We start from the raw sequence: 11,916 nt of genomic DNA, 5'->3' as shown, positions 1-11,916 counted from the left end.
ATTTTACAAGCTGTTTAAAGGCACAGTCAACTTAGTGCATGTAAACTTCTTACCCACTGGAATTGTGATACAGTGAATTAACTATAAGTGAAATAATCTGTCTGTAAACAATTGTTGCAAAAATTACTTGTGTCATGCACAAAGTAGATGTCCTAACCGACTTGCCAAAACTATAGTTTGTTAACAAGAAATGTGTGTAGTGGTTGAAAAACAAGTTTTAATGACTCCAACATAAGTGTATGTAAACTTCTGACTTCAACTGCATTTGCAGTAATGTGAAATCCATAGACTAGGGCCTAATGAATTTATTTCAATTGATTGATTTCCTTATATGAACTGTAACTCAGTAAAATCTTGTTGCATTTATATTTTTGTTCAGTGTAGCTGACCTTATGATTTCATATAGAAAGTGGAATATTGCCCAGCGATGTGATTGGTGGCTCGGATATTTTCCACCCCATTTTCAATATTGACGTAATATTTCATCATTAGACAGCTCAGCTCTGTTTGCTCAATTTAAATATTTTAATTTATTAATCTGTTATTACCATGATTATTGAAGAAACTTAATCCACACGCAGTAATCAAATAAAGCAGTCTATGATTAGAATTGAAGAAGTGCCAGAATTCAAACTCAACCCCAGAGGCAGCATTTACTAAAGGGGAAATACATTCGATGACAGACAGCGTCTGATTCCATCACCATTACCTCAACGCCTTTCGAAAGCACTCTGCTCATCCACTATTAGCTTGGCATTGATCAGGACAAGACATCAGTTACCATGACTATTAGCTCAGCCGAGAGACTGCAAGACGATTATCCGGGACGAAGAGACAAGTGCCCTGTCCATTTGCCTGGTATATATCACCAGGATGGGCCCAGGCACAGGCTGCATTTGCAGGTCCATTAGCCCTGTATATGGACCACAGAGGGACAGCCTCTCTCCCTGGGTGTTATGGAAGAGCCTGCACTTTGCTTAAGGGGAGAGATTGAGCCGCTTGGCTCCTCTAATGATTAATTTCACGTGCTGGCTAATATCGACCGATCGTCTTCTAGATGCGGTTCACGGCGTTAAGTGGTTGTCTGACTACATGGTCACTTGCATGGAAATGATGGTAGTTGAGGTGGGCTTGGTGCTGCAAATAGTTGGCGTACGCCTTACCGGTTGAACATGAACCTTTCACAATAATTAAAACAAAAATGCCCCCCAAAAACTGTAAGGTATTACACTATTATTTACAGTATCATTAATGTGTATAACACACATGAAAAATGTGTGAATGAACTTGAAAATGTGTGGAATAGCTCAAAATGTGGTGTGGTTCGACAATAAGGGACATTTTGCGGTGGCAGATATTGAGTTGCCGAGACTGAGACGTGCGCGGTCAAGTGGACGCAGCAATTCAGGTTACAAGTGTAGGCCTGATGAATGTCAATCACCCGAATGTCCTTCCTTACACTTCTTGGTGTTCTGTTGTCTCTTCCCATTCTTCAAATAGCGGGTGCACAGTGCACTGTCTGGATGCGGGAATTATTTTAGAGTGGACGAACGTGCGCAGGTAACCAGGCTTACAGGAGGAGCCTTTTGAAGTGATTGTTTGACAATCAGATGAAAACGTCATGACTGGTTGTGTTTATACCACATTAAAAGTTAAGACCTTTCAAAAGTTAAACTACAAATACTGTATATACTATTAAGCCCACTGAGCTCTAATCAAATGAAAAGGGATTCTATATGTACATTACATGTTTAGGCTCCCAATTATGTGCATGTTTAAGCTCGTGCACACATAGTAGGTACCATACCAGGAAGTGTGTGTGTGTGTGTGTGTGTGTGTGCTCGCGTGTTTGTGCGCATGTGTGTGTGAAGTAGATCCTCTTAAAATGTGGCCTCTTTTTTTTAAGCTTCACTTGGCTTTTCTAAATCATTTCAGTTCACTGGAGAGAACATTTCTGCATGAAGGGGAGTGTACTCATTTAGGAATTCAAGAACAACAGTGTGTGCGTGCATGTGTGTGCATGTGTGTGTGTGAAGTAGATCGTCTTAATATGTGGCCTCTTTTTAAGCGTCACATGGCTCTGCTAATTCTCCATAGTGCTCATTGTGGATGCACCATAATGCATGTCTATGGGCCACATCAACCCAGAAGGACTGTCCACCCCGAGGTGTTGGTAACGGAAGTGACAGGTGATTGTGACAGGGTTGTTCCACCTCAAAAAGCACAAGAAAGAGGATTTCGACTCCCACCATCTCAGATTATTCTGAGATCGTTTCTGTAGTTAGTAACAGATACGATTAGCATTCCTGAAACATTATTTTGTTGAAATATCATTTAATTTTGCACCCAAATTGGCCATTTTAATTTATTTATAGAATTCAGATAATATTCAATAAATATAGTATCCAACAACCGATTTGGAACAATCTTCCTACCAATCTTCCTACCCACAGAACCCCAAACACCTCATGCCAATCCCACCCCAACAACTAATATACAGTTTCAGTTATCTATGTTTGACAAGTAGTATGAAGCTGTGGCTTGGAGTATTGCTTCTCCATACTATGTAATGTATTCCCTGTTCAGAGAAATTAGTCGTTGAAATCACTTGTCTTATTTACCATAAAGTAGTGTGCAAGTGCTAGGTTTGGACTACTACTGTAGAAAACACTGTTCCTGCTATACCACAACACTATTTTGTCCATTTTGCTGGTCTCTTGTGTTTATTAAATAGATCACAACATATTCTTGGCAACTTTGTGTGTGGTCATCCTCACAATTCATGCCAGTCCTCGAATATAGTAATTCAGTTTGTCCTTCTTTTACGCTCAATCTGTGTCCAGGATATGGTCCTTTGTGTGTGGTTTATTCCCTTCAAAAAAAGTCTGTATTAGTTACTGTTAGACCATCCCTGGTGAACAATCAAACCATTAGGCCACAGCAGTTCTACTGGCTTCCATGTTATGGTTTCTAATGGTCTTTAATATCTCCATAGAGCTCTTAGAACACAGTCAGAGTTGAATTCCTTGGTGTCTTTACACAGTGCCATTAAGGAGAACTAAGGCAACATTATGGCCTATTTCCACATTAGACTGTTACAACTTGTGACATGGAATGGACCATCCATTTCTTAGAAAAATAATCCTTGGAATAGCTGCAGTTTTTCAATCCAATTCAATTAATTTCAACTCAGAATGGCTGTAGCTCAAAAACGTATGAGATAAAACTATAGACTGCTTGCTTTATTTTTCTCTAAGTGGCCAGGATAAGGTCAGCTAGTACGACGCGCAGGGTTGGGGAGTAACTGATTACATGTAACCAGTGACACGTAATCTGATTTTTTTTTAAACTGTAATTGTAATCAGTGACTTTACCAACAAAGATATTGTTATCAGATTACAGATACGTTTGAAAAATTAGATGAGTACTTCTTGGATTACTTTTACATTCAGAGAGGATGTTTGTGAAAAAAATAGATGATACCTTTTTGTGTTCTCAATAACATTCAATTCAGCATTGACAAAAGGTGCAAGTGTAAGTTTGTTCTAACTGAGCGAGTCTGACCATAAGTCAGAGACCACTATGATGACACATCAAATGCGTTTGATGGATCCTTTTTGTCTTCTTCTAAAAGTAATCAGATTACCATTTTGAACAGGTAACTAATAACTGTAATGGATTACATTTAGAAAGTAACCTACCCAACCCTGATGATGCGGTGAGTAACAATATAAACAAACTTGTAGCCATGTCGTTAGCGACATTCAGGAACCTCTGACTGCTAAATTCAGAAATTGAGGACCAGACATTTGAAATAGGTTTAGAATATTTATTGAGGAAATGTAATGACTGTGAGGGGATTCAGGAGGAGGATCCAGTGGGTTGACTCTGTAGTGTTTGGGCTGTAGATGAAGGATCCAGTGGGTTGACTCTGTAGTGTTTGGGCTGTAGATGAAGGATCCAGTGGGTTGACTCTGTAATGTTTGGGCTGTAGATGAAGGATCCAGTGGGTTGACTCTGTAGTGTTTGGGCTGTAGATGAAGGATCCAGTGAGTTGACTCTGTAGTGACTCTGTAGTGTTTGGGCTGTAGATGAAGGATCCAGTGGGTTGACTCTGTAGTGTTTGGGCTGTAGAGGAAGGATCCAGTGGGTTGACTCTGTAGTGTTTGGGCTGTAGATGAAGGATCCAGGGGGTGCTCTGTAGTGTTTGGGCTGTAGATGAAGGATCCATTGGGTTGACTCTGTAATGTTTGGGCTGTAGATTAAGGAACCAGTGGGTTGATTCTGTAGTGACTCTGTAATGTTTGGGCTGTAGATGAAGGATCCAGTGGGTTGACTCTGTAATGTTTGGGCTGTAGATGAAGGATCCAGTGGGTTGACTCTGTAGTGTTTGGGCTGTAGATGAAGGATCCAGTGGGTTGACTCTGTAATGTTTGGGCTGTAGATGAAGGATCCAGTGGGTTGACTCTGTAATGTTTGGGCTGTAGATAAAGGATCCAGTGGGTTGACTCTGTAATGTTTGGGCTGTAGATGAAGGATCCAGTGGGTTGACTCTGTAATGTTTGGGCTGTAGATGAAGGATCCAGTGGGTTGACTCTGTAGTGTTTGGGCTGTAGATGAAGGATCCAGTGGGTTGACTCTGTAATGTTTGGGCTGTAGAGGAAGGATCCAGTGGGTTGACTCTGTAGTGTTTGGGCTGTAGATGAAGGATCCAGTGGGTTGACTCTGTAGTGTTTGGGCTGTAGATGAAGGATCCAGTGGGTTGACTCTGTAATGTTTGGGCTGTAGATAAAGGATCCAGTGGGTTGACTCTGTAGTGTTTGGGCTGTAGATGAAGGGGGTGTTGCCACAAGGGCAACCAGTGAAGAAGAAACACAACCCATATTTATATTTCTTTATTTTCCCTTTTTGTACTTCAACTATTTGCACGTTGTTACAACATTGTACATAGCCATAATGTAACATTTGAAATGTCTCTATTCTCTTGAAACTGCGAGTGTTATGTTTACTGTTCATTTCTGACTGTTTATTTCACTTTTGCTTATTATCTATTTCACTTGCTTTGTCAATGTAAACATATGTTTCCCATGTAGGGAGGGAGGGAGAGAGAGAACCCGTTGCAACCTGGGTTATCTTTATCCGGGAAATATCTCTTCCTCTTTCTCGCTCTACCTTTCTCTATTTGTATTGATTGCCTGGTCCGTCAACACCTGACCTCTCCACTCTCCTGTCCTCATCCTCATCCCCACCTCGTTTCAATATCAATATATTGATTTTGACACTTTCCTATTGCTCTCTTCGAATGTCAGCTTCTTGCTCATCAGCCCTGTCTGTATATACCCCTCTTCACACATACCCTGATAGCAACACACACACACACACACACACACACGCACACGCACACGCACACGCACACGCACGCGCACGCGCACGCGCACACACATACACACACACACACACACACACACACACACACACGCACACGCACACGCACACGCACACGCACACGCACACACACACACACACAGTTTTATGGTCTCCTTCTCTGAGATTGTGGCACCAGTCCTGTCCTTGACAAACCGTGGCTGTGGTTCCTGATAAAAGCTGCCCTTTCCACTGCCTACTCATATTCCTCTCTCTATCCCTGTCTCTCCCCTTGCCGCATGTTGGCGTACCCTGTAATATCATGATTCATATTTAAAGCTTTTAACCCAGAGCACCAACACTGCTCCTGACACTAATGAAGATGGGGCATGGCAGCTCAGTGGAGAGAAGACCCACATGCCTTGGAGCATCTTCAGAGCAGTGCATGCGTGTGTGTGTGTGTGTGTAAACGTGCCCGTGCATGTGTCTGTGTGTGAATGTGCATGTGAACGCATGCATGTATACTACCGTTCAAAAGTTTGGGGTCACTTAGAAATGTCCTTGTTTTTGAAAGAAAAGCACATTTTTTGTCGATTCAAATAACATCAAATTGATCAGAAATACAGTGTAGACATTGTTAATGTTGTACATGACTATTATAGCTGGAAACTGCAGATTTTTTTAATGGAATATCTACATAGGCGTACAGAGGCTCATTATCAGCCATCATCACTCCTATGTTCCAATGGCACGTTGTGTTAGCTAATACAAGGTTATCATTTTAAAAGGCTAATTGATCATTAGAAAACAATTTAGCAATTATGTTAGCACAGCTGAAAACTGTTGTTCTGATTAAAGAAGGAATACAACTGGCCTTCTTTAGACTAGTTGAGTATCTGGAGTATCAACATTTGTGGTTTTGATTACAGGCTCAAAATGGCCAGAAACAAAGAACTTTCTTCTGAAACTCGTCAGTCTATTCTTGTTCTGAGAAATGAAGGCTATTCCATGTGAGAAATTGCCAAGAAACTGAAGATCTCGTACAAAGCTGTGTACTACTCCCTTCACTGAACAGTACAAACTGGCCCTAACCAGAATAGAAAGAGGAGTGTGAGGCCCCAGTGCACAACTGAGCAAGAGGACAAGTACATTAGAGTGTCTAGTTTGAGAAACAGACGCCTCACAAGTCCTCAACTGTCAGCTTCATTAAATAGTACCCGCAAAACACCAGTCTCAACGGCAACAGTGAAGAGGTGAAGGGCAGCATCCAGGAGTCACCTCTTCACTGTTGATGTTGAGACTGGTGTTTTGCGGGTACTGTTTAATGAAGCTGCCAGTTAGAACCAGTTTGAGCCAGCTTGCGCTGTTCTTTGAAGGAGTAGTACACAGCGTTGTACGAGATCTTCAGTTTCTTGGCAATTTCTCGCATGGAATATCCTTCATTTCTCAGAACAAGAATAGACTGACGAAGAAAGTTATTTGTTTCTGGCCATTTTTAGCCTGTAATCAAACCGACAAATGCTGATGCTCAAAAAATGCACAACTAGTCTAAAGGACAGTTGTATTGCTTATTTAACAGCACAACAGTTTTCAGCTGTGCTAACATAAATGCAAAAGGGTTTTCTAATGATCAATTCGCCTTTTAAAATGATAAACTTGTATTAGCTAACACAATGTGCCATTGGAACACAGGAGTAATGGTTGCTGATAATGGGCCTCTGTACGCACATGTAGATATTCCATTAAAAATCACCCATTTCCAGCTACAATAGTAATTTACAACATTAACTATGTCTACACCGTATTTCTGATCAATTTAATGTTATTTTAATGGACAAAAAAATTAGCTTTTCTTTCAAAAACAAGGACATTTGTAAATGACCCCAAACTTTTGAACGGTAGTGTATGTAATGAAAAGTATGTGTATTTGTGTGTACGTTTGTGAGTGTATGTAAACAGGGGCATTTACTGGTAAACTGAGGCTAGCTGATATTCTAAAGTTCATCCCACTTTACCCTTTACCTTCAGATCAGAGGCTGAGTGGATTCAACAAGACATGCATGTGCATAGACTAGTCACGGTTGAATGGGCATTGATGGGGAAGGCCAGGTCAAAGATACCACTGGGAGTTCAATTGAGGGGTCGAGTGTAGAGACTTCTGCCCCAGGCTGGATCATAGTACAGGGTCATCCATACATATGCTGATGTCAGATTGATGTCATCTGTGTCATGAAAAAAACATCTGTGTCATCTGTGTCATGAAAAAAACATTCATTAAATATCCATCCATGTCTAGAGGTTGAGTGTGTACAAATATGGTGACAGAAGGAAGCGTTTCTGTCAGGTCTGTCATCTTTGCATAGTCTTTAGACTAGGTTAGTACATTCTACAGTAGCCTATATGGTCTGACATGAAACTATATTTATTGTAGGCTACTGTCATTTTCTATTCAGACTATATGTTAAGGCTGACAGTATGTCAGTAAGATTACAATTTAAAACCACCTAGAGTCTAAGAGCCTGTGGCTGGGTTTCTACTAAGCTATCATATGGAATTATTTTAAGATGCTCATACCAAGGATCATTTAGTTATTTGATTTTGAATTTTACGAACCATACAGGTATCAAAAATACATTGAATTAGGCCTTACTGCTATTAGCCCATAGACACACATTGAATAACACATTCATACATGGAAAAACAGTCCCAAAAGAATGTACCAGAAGGAAATATGTTTTAGTGTCTGTCCTATATCTGAGAGATTTAAGAAAACTCAGATTATTTGGTATTACATTTTTTTTACAGTGGAATGACCCATATACAGCGCCTTCGGAAAAGTATTCAGACCTCTTGACTTTTTCCACATTTTGTTACGTTACAGCCCATATACCTTTGTGGCAATGCCCTATTCACCCCCATTAATTTTGCGTCCCCATAATAGGTTACCTTCAGACGAGTCCGGTGACACTTGTGAAGTAGAGCAAAAGAGTCTCAGCTTTCCATAGAGGAGTCATATTAGTTTCTAGCCCAAACCGTTAGGTCATTACAGTCATTTTTGTGACAAACACCGCTGCTGCTCTGCCACCTTCCATCGCCAATGCGGAAGGCCAACATCGCCAATGCGGAAGGCCGACATCACCAATGCGGAAGGCCGACATCGCCAATGCGGAAGGCCGACATCGCCAATGCGGAAGGCCGACATCGCCAATGAGGAAGGCCGACATCGCCAATGCGGAAGGCCGACATCGCCAATGAGGAAGGCCGACATCGCCAATGCGGAAGGCCGACATCGCCAATGCGGAAGGCCGACATCGCCAATGAGGAAGGCCGACATCGCCAATGAGGAAGGCCGACATCGCCAATGAGGAAGGCCGACATCGCCAATGCGGAAGGCCGACATCGCCAATGCGGAAGGCCGACATCGCCAATGCGGAAGGCCGACATCGCCAATGCGGAAGGCCGACATCGCCAATGCGGAAGGCCGACATCGCCAATGAGGAAGGCGAGATAAAGCCCATGCAAAAATAAAACAGGGGTGTATTCATTACGCTGATTCTGTTGCAAAACGTTTCTTAAACAGAAGCAAACGGAACGAAATGGGGTGGGACCTTCCTGTTTGCTTTCGTTTGGTTCATAAACGTAAATGATGGGGATATGCTTATTATGCTAATTCGATTGGGTGTGTCATTCGACTCTAGGGGGTTTTAATACAGCCTAATTCAGTTTGGATAATGAATTCAGCAGCAACAACAAAAAGACGGCCACAGTCTCTCTCCATGTGCATGTTTAGAATTACCGTCATCGAATTAGCTTCATTATCTCATACTGGAAATGTGTTTTGCAGCTGTGATAAATTGACTCAAGATGCACAGATGAAGACATAGCAGCCATCTTTACACAATACAATAGCATTTCTACAGTTCAGTTCAGTACTGTACAGTAGTAATGAGGAAGTTTAACAAATGAGCATATAAGAGACAAACATGGCAGCCCCCAAAGTGACTCAGCAACTATATACAAGCATGTTTATGGTCTTCTCAGGAATTCAGCCTTCTCTGTGTTGCTCTTGCCATCCCCCATTGTCTCACATCTCTGTGAAGCAGAGGTTATGTTGCCTTTACATCATGTAGGTCTGTCTTAACTCAACAGTAATGCTATTGGTCAACAACTCATATTTTGAATCCAAACAACTCAGATGCTTGTAAAGTGGTCTCAAATTCATTGTCTCTTTCTCTTTGTTCCTGACCTGCGCTGGTGAGATAAACTCTCTCTTTTTCTCTCTCCTCCCCATGTACTCTTGGGGCATGCCCATTCAGGCTCTCTCTCTCTCTCTCTCTCTCTCTCTCTCTCTCTCTCTCTCTCTCTCTCTGATCATGCCTAGAATAATGTGTTATAATGCTAGTATTGTCTTGTAACTTAAGCTTTATGCCTTGTGTCGTTCTGCCCCTGAGCAGGGCAGTTAACCCACTATTCCCCGGGTGCCGAAGACATGGATGTCGATTAAGGCAGCCCCCACACCTCTCTAATTCAGAGGGGTTGGGTTAAATGTGGAAGACACATTTCAGTTGAAGGCATTCCGTTGTACAACTGACTAGGTATCCCCCTTTCCCTTCCCTTTGTATGTGAATCTGTTCATTTTACGATATAATTAAATATCTGCCTTTGATATAGACCATTCTTAAACCTTTCTTGACCTTTGTGTTACTTCAACTTAACGATAGTTTCTTGCATATTGCTAAATCATCTTCACGGAGTCAGATAATTCATTTAATAGACTTCGTTAACATACAAATTACATAGCCTTATTACGGGTCGCATGTGAGGTACGTATAATATAGATAAATGATAAATATTACCCCGCTACACATGCAAGGGAGTTTTACAGGATGTATTAGACTAGTCCAAAATTGAGCGAGAGCAGAGCTTATCAATGTTTTAGGCCAGAAAAGGGCACTGCTTCAATAATCTACACCCAAGGGTGCTTCAAGCAAGGCCAGTGCCAAAGTTGATGTTTGAGGAAAAAGTTGGGTTGGGTGCTCACACACTGCTCTCTTTTTCGTATGGTTGGAGTCTTTGATGGGGTTAGCATTTTTTTAAACATATTTTTAAAAGTCAGGCGTCAAAATGTATTCTGAAGCTTCAGTTAGCTACTGTTTAAAAGATTAGCCCCTGAAGATAGCAGCATTAGTCTCACAGGAAATTTCCTTGAAGATTGCAAGGCAGTGGGGAGGATGATTTATGAATTACTTAGACTGACACGCACGCACGCGCGCACACACACACATACACACACACACACACACACACACACACACACACACACACACACACACACACACACACACACACACACACACACACACACACACACACACACACACACACACACACACACACACACACACACACATACTCATACACCCTCACAGATAGGCCCTCCCACAAGCACATGCCAGACACAAGCGCACACAACCACACTCATTGGTATTCTCCTGCAGATGCCATTTAGATGCTTCCATTAATTGTTCCCTTTCTGCTGCTGTTCTGACATGTTCCTGTCTCTCCGTGTTCTGACATGTTCCTGTCTCTCCATATTTTGGCATGTTCCTGTCTCTCCGTGTTCTGACATGTTCCTGTCTCTCCGTGTTCTGACATGTTCCTGGCTCTCCGTGTTCTGACATGTTCCTGTCTCTCCGTGTTCTGACATGTTCCTGTCTCATGTTCCTGTCTCATGTTCTTGTCTCTCCGTGTTCGGACATGTTCCTGTCTCTCCGTGTTCTGACATGTTCCTGTTTCATGTTCCTGTCTCATGTTCTTGTCTCTCTGTGTTCTGACATGTTCCTGTCTCATGTTCCTGTTTCTCCGTGTTCTGACATGTTCCTGTCTCTCCGTGTTCTGACATGTTCCTGTCTCATGTTCCTGTCTCTCCGTGTTCTGACATGTTCCTGTCTCTCCGTGTTCTGACATGTTCCTGTCTCTCCGTGTTCTGACATGTTCCTGTCTCATGTTCCTGTCTCTCCTTGTTCTGACATGTTCCTGTCTCTCCGTGTTCTGACATGTTCCTGTCTCTCCGTGTTCTGACATGTTCCTGTCTCTCCGTGTTCTGACATGTTCCTGTCTCTCCGTGTTCTGACATGTTCCTGTCTCATGTTCCTGTCTCTCTGTGTTCTGACATGTTCCTGTCTCATGTTCCTGTCTCATGTTCCTGTCTCTCTGTGTTCTGACATGTTCCTGTCTCTCCGTGTTGTGACATGTTCCTGTCTCATGTTCCTGTCTCTCCTTGTTCTGACATGTTCCTGTCTCTCCGTGTTCTGACATGTTCCTGTCTCTCTGTGTTCTGACATGTTCCTGTCTCTCTGTGTTCTGACATGTTCCTGTCTCATGTTCCTGTCTCATGTTCTTGTCTCTCCGTGTTCTGACATGTTCCTGTCTCTCCGTGTTCCGATATGTTCCTGTCTCATGTTCCTGTCTCATGTTCCTGTCTCATGTTCCTGTCTCATGTTCCTGTCTCTCTGTGTTCTGACATGTTCCTGTCTCTCCGTGTTCTGACAT

General features: G+C 42.2%; 1 pseudogene; it reads left to right on the top strand.

Annotated features, from left to right (window-relative positions):
• The first annotated feature begins 8,769 nt into the window (after nucleotides 1-8,769).
• The window catches only part of LOC149976563 (uncharacterized), a 28,068-nt pseudogene continuing 24,921 nt past the window's right edge, over nucleotides 8,770-11,916 (top strand).

This window comes from Oncorhynchus mykiss, chromosome 16 (assembly GCF_057628025.1).
Source record: "Oncorhynchus mykiss isolate SJ-2025 chromosome 16, ASM5762802v1, whole genome shotgun sequence".
NCBI lineage: Eukaryota > Metazoa > Chordata > Actinopteri > Salmoniformes > Salmonidae > Oncorhynchus > Oncorhynchus mykiss.
The sequence above is the reverse complement of the archived record's forward strand: the minus strand, read 5'-3'. Positions and strand labels throughout refer to the sequence as shown.